The sequence below is a fragment of the Carlito syrichta genome, unplaced genomic scaffold, assembly GCF_000164805.1.
Source record: "Carlito syrichta isolate Samal-C Ts95f unplaced genomic scaffold, Tarsius_syrichta-2.0.1 Scaffold308396, whole genome shotgun sequence".
Classification (NCBI taxonomy): domain Eukaryota; kingdom Metazoa; phylum Chordata; class Mammalia; order Primates; family Tarsiidae; genus Carlito; species Carlito syrichta.
In genome coordinates, this window is record NW_007252492.1 from 344,333 (window position 1) to 354,046 (window position 9,714).

Below are 9,714 nucleotides of genomic sequence, written 5' to 3' on the forward strand. Positions count from 1 at the left end.
GTCTCGAACCCGCGGGCTCAGACAATCCACTCACCTCAGCCTCCCAAAGGCACAGGATTATAGGCTGAGCCACCGAGCCCGGCTCACAAATCTTCTAACATATGACTCTGCTTTATTTCTCCATGACACCAATCACCCTGTGAAATTATTTATTCAGTTCATTCACTAATTTGTTTACTGTCTCCCCCACTAGAATATAAGCTCCATGAAGGCAGGGACACATCTCCTGTTTTCCACACTATCTCCGATCCCTAGAGGACCTGCATACAGATGCTTAGTAAATACGTGCAGAATAAATCAAGATAGTAGCAAAACCAGGATTAAAATCCAGGTCTGCACAACCCTGAAGCCCAGAGAGCTTGCCATTGTCCTGGAAATGTCCTTCTTTCAACATCATTTTTTTTTATTTTAATTTTTTGATTCAAGGGGTCTGTGTGCAGGTTTGTTGCATCCGGGTAGGTATATGGCACTATGGTGAGGTCTGGGCTTCTTTTGAACCTGTCACCCAGTGGTGGACATGGTATCCAGTAAGTAGTATTTCAACCCCTACCTGCCTCTCTCCCTCCCCCTTTAAGGAGTCCCCAGTGTCTGTCATTCCCATCCTTGTGCCCATGTGCATTCAGTGTTTAGTTCCCACTTATTAGGCATTCAGGTTTCTGTTTCTGTGATAATTTGCTCAAGATGATGGTCTCCAGCTGCATCCATGTGGCTGCAAAGCACGTGATTTCATTCTTTTTAATGGCTGCATAGTATTCCATGTCAAGTCCCACATTTTCTTTATTCAGTCCACTGTTGATGGGCACCTAGGTTGGTTCCATGTTTTTGCTGCTGCTTCTTCTTCCCACATCTTTTTAATTATCAGCAGATATTTCCTCAGTGGACAATGCTTTGAAATTTGATTTTTGGAGTTTTGTTTCTTAAAGCACGTCTGAGCTTTGACAGAAGAGAAACTCTTATTCAAACCCAAAAAATCCAGACCCAGAAATAACCTGTGCTCTTGAAAGCCAAGGAGACTCCGTGTTCCTTTAAATGGTCTCAAGGGAAACAGACAGCTTATCCCTAAAAGTCTTCCTATGTCCAGGTACTCATAGCAAACCTGGGCTCCCAACAGGTGTGGAAGGGCCTCTTTATAGACTCATCGTCAAAGCCAACAGTTCTTTGTCATGGTGCCAAGGGTAACTGCTGGCATGAATAGTTGTTAAGCAGTATAGGTTGGGAGGCCTGTGAAGAGATAGGGTCTGTGCCCTGGGGAAGGGGATGGTGCACTGGGTGGTCACTCATAGCAATCAGAGCCAAGGCGACCACACAAAGCCAGACACCGTGCTTGCCACCTGATGACGGCTTTGCAAGGTAAGACCCATTACCCATTTCATAGAACGGGAAATTGAGCGTCAGAAAGGGTAAGTGAAAGACTTGACATCATCCCTCTAGAAAGTAGCAGAGTTGAGAATCAAGCATTTATCATTATCGAATGTCACTCATCCCTGTTGATGTTCCTTGCTCTGCTTGTTCTGATATCTACTCTGATATTAATGTAGCCTTTTCAACATTCTTATAATTCGTGTTTGCTTGATTTTTTTTTTCATTCTTTTACATCTAATCTATCTGTGTCCTCACATTTAGAATGTTTTTATTGTTTTGTTTTGTTTTTGTAGACATAAATTTGATCTTGCCTTTGTATCCATCTGGCAATCTCTACCCTTTAACTGAAATGTTTAGAACATTTATATTTAATTGCAATCATCAATATGTTTGGTTTAAACTTACCATCTTGGTATTTGTTTTCTACTTGTCTCATCTGTTCTTTGTTCCTTTCTCCTGCTTTCTTTAGATTTAATTGAGTATTTTTTAAATACTCCATTTTATCTCCCCTTCCTTATAGCTAATAAACAAATAAACAAATAAAACAAAATGGACTTTGTTTTATTTTCAGTAATTGTTCTAAGGTTCAAAATAAACATCTTTAACCTGTTGAAGAAAGCTTAAAACAGTACACTTATATTTCATTCCGTTTTTGTACATTTTGCTTCTATCTAAGTTATAAATCTCACAATACAAGTTATCTTTTAAAGTAATTTTTAAATGAGAAAAAAATTCCCTAAATTTATCCATATTTTACCACTTCCGACACTTTTCTTTATGTATATCCAGTTTTTCATCTAGTATTATTCTACTTTCACCTGAAGAACTTTCTTTAACATTTCTTATTGTGTAGTTCTTCGCAAAACAAATTCCCTCCGCTTTGTATATCTGAAAAAGATGTTCTTCACTGTAATTGTTGAAGAATATTTTCAATGGATACAGAATTCTTAGTCGTGGAGTTTCCATTATCTTCTGGCTTGCATAGTTTTTGACAAAAAAACTTGTGATTGTTTTATCTGTATTTCTCCATTTTGATTCTCTGGTTGTTTTGAAGGTTTTTCTCTTTACCACTGGTCTTTAGAAATTTTGATTATGATGTGCTGTGGTGTGATTGTGTGTATGTTTTCTGCTTGGAATTTATTGTGCTGCTTGAATATGTGGGTATATAGTTCTCATCAAATTTAGAAAGCTTTTGGCCATTGTGTCTTCAAATATCTTTGTTCTGTTTCTCCTATGCTCTGGAACGTGAATCACATGTGCCATCTCTCTCCCCCACCTCACCCCTTCCACCAATAATTCTTGCCCATGAGGCATGAGTTTTATTGGCCAGGTGAAGGGGTGGGCATCAGCAGAGCTGCCACAGAGATACTCTACAGAGATCCAGGCATCACCCAGGCACCAGCCGCACCCACCATCACAAGCTGACAAGAGCACTAACCATCTGCAGACACCAGAGCAGGAAGGCCAACTTGTGACAGTGACATGGCACTCACCCTCCAAGTCAAACCTTGAGGCTCAGGACACACATTGGAATGGCAGTAAGTGATTGTTTTTTTGTTTTGAGTCACGGCCTTACTCTGTCACTCAGGCTAGAGTACAGTGGCACGATCATGACTCACCACAGCCTTGACCTACTGGGCTCAGGCAATCCTTCAGCCTCAGCCTCCTGAGTAGCTAAGGCAATAGAACAGATGCACGCCATTATGTCCAGCTAACTTTTTTAAGTTTTGTGTAGAGATGAGGTCTTGCTGTATAGCCCAGGTTGGTCTCGAACTCCTGGCCTCAAGCGACCATCCAGAACTCCAAACTGCTGGGATTACAGGTGTGAATCACTACAACTGGCCTGCTTTTTTTCTGGTTCTAAAAGAAAACATGCTTTTATCTTAGCTGATTGGGAAAGTACAGAATAATACAAAGAATCCCCCCCACCCCACCCCCTGTGGGAGATTATTTTAGGAAGACGGAATTGGCCCTGTGGTCCTCAGACATCTCCCCCACCAACCTGCCACAGAGACTGCAGCTTTCCCAGAATGATCATCCTCCATCACGAAGCCTTTTTGTGGCCTCTCTTAAAACACAAGTGCTTCACACCCTGGCCCAAGAATAGCTCCCTGGGGCCCGTGATATAGTCCCTGCTCTCGGAGAACAAAAAATGTTTAGGATACACAGAATTCCAGAAGGGAATGGGAAACACCAAGCGTGGAGCCCAGGGAGGAGGAAATGCAGTAAGCAAGGCCCTTTCTCAGGATGGTGGGAGAATCGATTCCCTTCCCAGGTCTCAAGAGAAGGAAGTCCAGAGGAGGTGCGAGGACACTGGGCTCCCCCAGGTTGCCATGAGCCAGGACTGGGATAGGATGGGAGGACAGAGCAAATGGGCCTCCAATCAGCCTTCTGTGCAGGGGGACAAGGCCACTTTAGGGGAGACGGCAAGGGGTGGTCAGATCATGGACCTGGGACAGGAAGGAGAGCTGCAGAGCCAGCTGCAGGGAGGCACACCAGGGCCATGGACCGGGAAGTGGGAGGCATGGTGGGATTTGGGGGGCTGGGGGAGAGCACAGACTCCAGACTCCATAGGACAGACAGGTGCGACTCTGCTTCCTCAGGGGACAGGGACAGGGGGCAGCCTCGAGCTAGGACTCAGGCATGTCCCTGATGCCTTTTCAGAATGACCAGCAGGAGGGGATGGGGAACCCTTCCCAGCAGGACCCTAAGGCAGTCAAGGGGGAGGCAGAGGCATGGGAGCCAAGGCCCTCAGGGCGGATCCTCGGCCTCCAAGAGCAGGGAAGCCACCTCCCTCTCTCCTCTCACCCTTGCATCTTGCCACAGATATAACACCTGCCTCTGTGAGCTCATGACCTGGGGAGTTCCCTCCCAAATCTTGACTGTCCAGGCACACGTCGTCATACACATATAATCCTAGGGCACACGGTTCTCATTCTGTTGTTTTCATATATAATAAATTACATATCAATACCGTATGTTTATTTATACATAATAAATTATATGTAAAAATCAGAATGCAAAATGATGTGTGCCTCAGGATTATAATAAATTACTTAAAACCAATTATCCTGGCCATTTTGCCACTTTCTACATAGTCTTTGCTATGAAGTTCTGGGCTTCTTTTTTCTCTTTCAATGGTCCTTTTTAATCACTGTACAATCCCCATGGAACAGACAGACCCAATTTGCTGAACTATTTCCCGGAGGCCCGATGTTTAAACGCTTTCCAGTGTGGGGGACCCAGCTGCCTGGGGTATTTTCTTTTCTTCTGCTTTCTGAAGCTTGCTGCACCAGCACTCTTAGAGAAGCGACTTCTCTGTCTCCCTCCCATCCCCAAGGGGTGCCAGACTCCGCCATGTCACCACCTCCCCCCAAGAGCTGGCCAGGACAGAAGTGGGTCTCCTTCGTGCACTCACTCTTTCTCTCCCCTGCTGACATCAGACAGGGCCACACGCTGGCGGGATGGCATGGCAGCGGGAGAGGACAGCGAGGGACAGTTCTCCCCTAGGAGGAGGTGTGCTCTGACCTGCAAGAACGAGTGCTCTGGGAATATAGAGGGGTCCTTATCCCCAGTGTAAGCTTCCCAGGGGACACACCGTCTAGGCTAAGAAAGGGAGAAGGGGGAGACAGCCAGGTGTACAGACAGAGGTGTCCAGGAAGAGACAAATTACAGAGGCCAAGGCCCAGGGAGGACAGTACAACACTTCAGAGACTCTGAAGACTCCCAGTGGGCACTATGCCCACAGGGCAAGGGGGCGGCATAGAGAAAAGGAACTAAGGGGTGGGAGGGGGCAGGTGCCCAGAGCCTGTGAGCCGTGATAAAGGCTGCGGCCATTCTGCTGAGGGAACCAGGGAGTCCTTAAAGGTTTTTACACAGGAGCGTGACCTAATCAAATCAGAATTTTAATAAACTCATTCTGCCCGCTGTTGTGCTTTCCCTGGCAGCAACTTGGACATGGGGACAGTTGGTGGGAGACCACAGTGGGGGTGAAGGACAGGTCACAGCCAGGCTTCTTATGCCAAACTAGGGAATGCAAGAGCCAGGCAGCCAGAGGACCCTGAGCCAGATGCCACCCCAGGAGCTCTGAGGGCAGAGGTCCCAGGTCTCAGGAAGACTGGTTTATCCCTGGACACCCACCCCATCCCTCTCCCACCCTACCCCTGTCAGGATCCAACCTGTGCAGCAAACCTGATGGAACGCAGGTTCCCATCCCCAAGTCAGGCCAGCCCTGCTCCTCCCTGCTAGGGGTTGGCATGGTAACCATTGGAGGCACAGAGATTCTAGCTGAGGCTGCAGAATGGCATTAATCCCGCCTGAGCCCAGGAGGAGGATGGGAGAACTGGTGTTTCCTGGTATTCCCCAGAGATAGAGCGTCTCTGGCCCTTCTCACTTCCCGGAATAAAGGGCCAAGAGGCCACTGAGCTCTTAGGAGAGGGGATGAGGTTGGGTACACAGCCTTGTCCTTTCCCTGGGCCATGGGCTGCGCCCCTAACCATGCCCATCTGCTAGGAGGGCCAGGATTCATTGTGATCTTTCTCAAATGCCTGAAACACAACATCTCAACAGCCCTCCTGCCGGGGATCATCTTTGAGCAATAATAAAAATGCCCATAACGTACTGAGCACTCACAGAGCACAGTGTAGCCTCGCACACACAGTCTCATCAAGCACTCACAACAGGAATATCTCCAGCATATAGATGTGGAAGTCATGTCTTCAAGAAGCAGGTCACTGGCCCAGGACCCTCAGTCAGCAAATAAACAGTGTGCCTGATAAAGGCCCCATTCAGTGCAAGCATCCCCTTAAAAAGTCAACGAGGAGCCGGGCTCAGTGGCTCAGCCTGTAATCCCATGCCTTGGGAGGCTGAGGAGAGTGGATTGCCTGAGCCCACGGGTTCGAGAACCGCCTGGGCAACTTGGCGAGACATCTCTACAATAAATCAAAAAATTAGCCGGGCGTGGTAGCGCGCGCCTGTAGTTCTGGCTACTTGGAAGGCTGAAGCGGAAGGATCGCCGGAGCCCAGCCTGAGCCCAGGAGGCTGCGGTGGTCGAGGCTGCGGTGGCCGGGAGCGGCCACTGCACTCCAGTCTGGGCGACAGAGTGAGACTCCAACTCAAAAAATAAAAATAAAAAAGTCAACGATGGGTTGGGTGCTGTGACTCACGCCTGTTATCCCAGAACTATAGGAGGCTGAGGTGGGAGGATTGCTTGAGCTCAGGAATCCCAAACCAGCTGGACAACATAGCAAGACCAATCTCTTAAAAAAAAAAAAAAAAAGGCCGTGCTCGGTGGCTCAGCCTGTAATCCCAGCCCTTTGGGTGGCAAAGGAGAGTGGATTGCCTGAGCCTGCAGGTTCAAGACCAGCCCAGGCAACTTGAGAGACCTCGTCTCTGCAATAAATCAAAAAAATTAGCCTGGCATGGTAGCGCACGCCTGTAGTTCCAGCTACTTGGAAGGCTGAGGCGGAAGAATTGCCGGAGCCCAGCAGGTCGACGCTGGGGTGGCCATGAGTGTTCCACTGCCCTCCAGCCTGGGTGACGGAGAGAGATCCCAACTGAAAAAAAAAAAGTCACCAATGAATGATCCACCAGCTACCTGCTAGACACTTGCCCTGATGGGGAGCTCACTACCTAAAAGAACAGCCCTTTGTATTGTGGGGAAGTTAAGAAACAAGAAGTCCTTCTTGACAGTGAGCAGAAGCCAGCATCCCTGAGCATGCCTCCCTAGACTCAGATGTGCCACCTGGGCCTTCACAGACCCTGGCAGCCATGCATGCTGGACCACAGCCTGGAGGCAATGGCTTCCCACCACCCTGGAATAGCACTCTCAAGGCACTTTCACACAGAGCTGTCAGATAGCTGATTAACAGATTGATCGGTGTTTGGGGCTCATTCTGCAGTCAGACAGTGGGCTCAGTCTATGAGCAGGGTGAGGGCTTAGTCGATGTCAGGGGCCAGGGGCTGTGTACCCTGCTGCAGTCAAGGTTACCATTTGTATCTGGGTCAGAGATCTGTAAGCAGACTTCCAGTGTGTAAAGCTTCCAGGCCCTTCCAGGGTCATGCTGCAACCTTGGCCTCATTAGTACACAACTCACACCAACCAGCTGGGCCCATCTGGTTTCTTATTAATCCAAAGTGAGAAGAAGGAAGCCACCTTCTGGGAGGAGGGCAGTGTTGGAGTAAAGAGTTTGCCAGGCATGCCATCTCCCCCTTTTCTCTGCAGGCAGGAAAGCATCCTGCCCTACTCTCTGCGGTGGCCTTTGGTCCCTCCCCGCTGTGATCAGACCTCAAGGCTTTGGCTGATAACCAAGCCACACTTCCTGCAGGGACAGAGGGGAGGCAGGTGGGAGGAAGGGCTCTGTGGAGGAGGAAACTGGGGCAGAGGAAGTGGGTGTCATGAGATCATCCAAGGCCCAGCTGTGACCAGCCGTCACACCTGTCTCTTCTGGAAGGCAGGTGAGTCTCATTCCACACTCTTCATGTTTATATGAAAGAAAAAGTCACTTCCATTCCAATTGCACACAATCAAATCCTATTTCCCATCCCTCATTTTTCACAGCCCAACAGGTGTTATTCCCCCCCATGAAGTCTTCCCTGATCCCCTCAGCCTGAAATGACCACTTCCTATTCTGATTTTCTGGTTACAGCTGTTGGTGGGCAGGTCTAAACATTCCATTAGACTGTGAGATCCCTGAGGGGAGGATCCATGTTTAGTTCATATCTCTGCTCCTTTAATGCCCAACTCTTACATAGCAAGTTTAAGGTATATGTTTGCTTTTGGATAAAAAGATACGTGGATGGAGAAATGCATTTGTGCATGAAAGAATGATGTCAGAGTCATAGGTTGAATTCCCCAGGAAGCAGACCCTAAGCCAGAGTTTAATGTGCAGGATGTTTAGTGAGGAGTGCACCTGGGATCAACACCTGTGGAAGTGGGAGGAAGGAAGAAGGAGTGGGCGGAGGGGAAGCCAGGCTGCAATGCCAAGATCAAAACGTCTTTGACTTTGACCAACACCACGGGAAGCTCCGACTCAAGAACAAACAACTTTTCAGAGTTGTCCTGATGGGCCAAGAATGATCAGGACTCTGTATCCCCACAACCATCAGTTATCAGATGTGGGCTGCCCTGGGAAGTGGTGTAACCTTGGACAAGGCAGCTGTCTTCAGCTGAGATCATCTCTGAAGGAACAGACTGTTAAAGGTACTTTGATACCAGACTCCTAGCAGTTGAGGCAACAAGCCTTTCATCACAAGGGGATCTTGGCAGCACACCAAAGTCTACCATACATGGGAGTAATGGATGATGTATAAATGTATGTTTGATCAGATGGACAGTCGGATGGAGAGAGGATGGATTCACAGATGACATGTAAATGGATGAATGGGTAAATGGATACATGGATGATGTGTGGCTAAACGGATGAATGGAAAGATGGTTGGGTGAATGGGTATCCAGGTGATGGATGGATGGATAAATGGAAGGGAAGATGCATGGATGACGGATAGATGAATGGATTCACAGATACATGAATTCGTGGGTGATGAACGGTTGGGTGGATGACTGGCAATGGATGTGATATTTTCCCAACATTTCATGCCATTTGAGTAACTGGGTCCTCCTAGTTACTCGCTTGCTTCTTCCTTTTCTCTTGAGCAGGTTCAAGGAAGGCATCCAAACAGCAATCTTAGCAAGTAGAGTGAATGATCTAGAGTATGAAATCTCCAGCACCACTACAAAACATGTGGGGGAATGTGGGGACTGTAACCTGGGTCTACAGCCAAGTCCTATAATTTATGAAGATAGACGTGGACATGAGCCCATGACAAACACAGGGGGAGTGAGAGGCAGCGGATGAGAAGTCAGTGCACTATGGTCACCATGGGGACTGCTATGGATGGTAAGAGTCCCTGCACTGCCAAGAGGCACATTTGAGTGCTTCAAGGGTGGGAGAGAGCAGTCCTCCTTCCACTGAAGGCCAAGAACAAGTATCCCTTTGGCCCATGTCACCTTGTTACCTGGAGAGACAGGAACGGCTGATGACAGCACAAAGCTCCTCTCTATACTGTGGGTTTTCACATCCTAACCCCCAACCTGCTGTCCTCTTCCTGTAACTCAGTGGGAGGCATTCTCAAGTTAGTCTCTGACCTCAGAACAACTTTTGAGGTTACAAAAACCACGGGCATCCATCAAGGGCTGGTGACAAGACATTGGCCAAGACAACTTTTTGCTCCATGTCATGGGGAACAGCTTTCATTCATGGCAGAACAGAGTCCCCAGGACAGTTTGGACTGCGAATGAGATCATGTCTGGGCATGGGAGCCCTGAGATGGCTGTCTTTTCCTCTCTCCCTG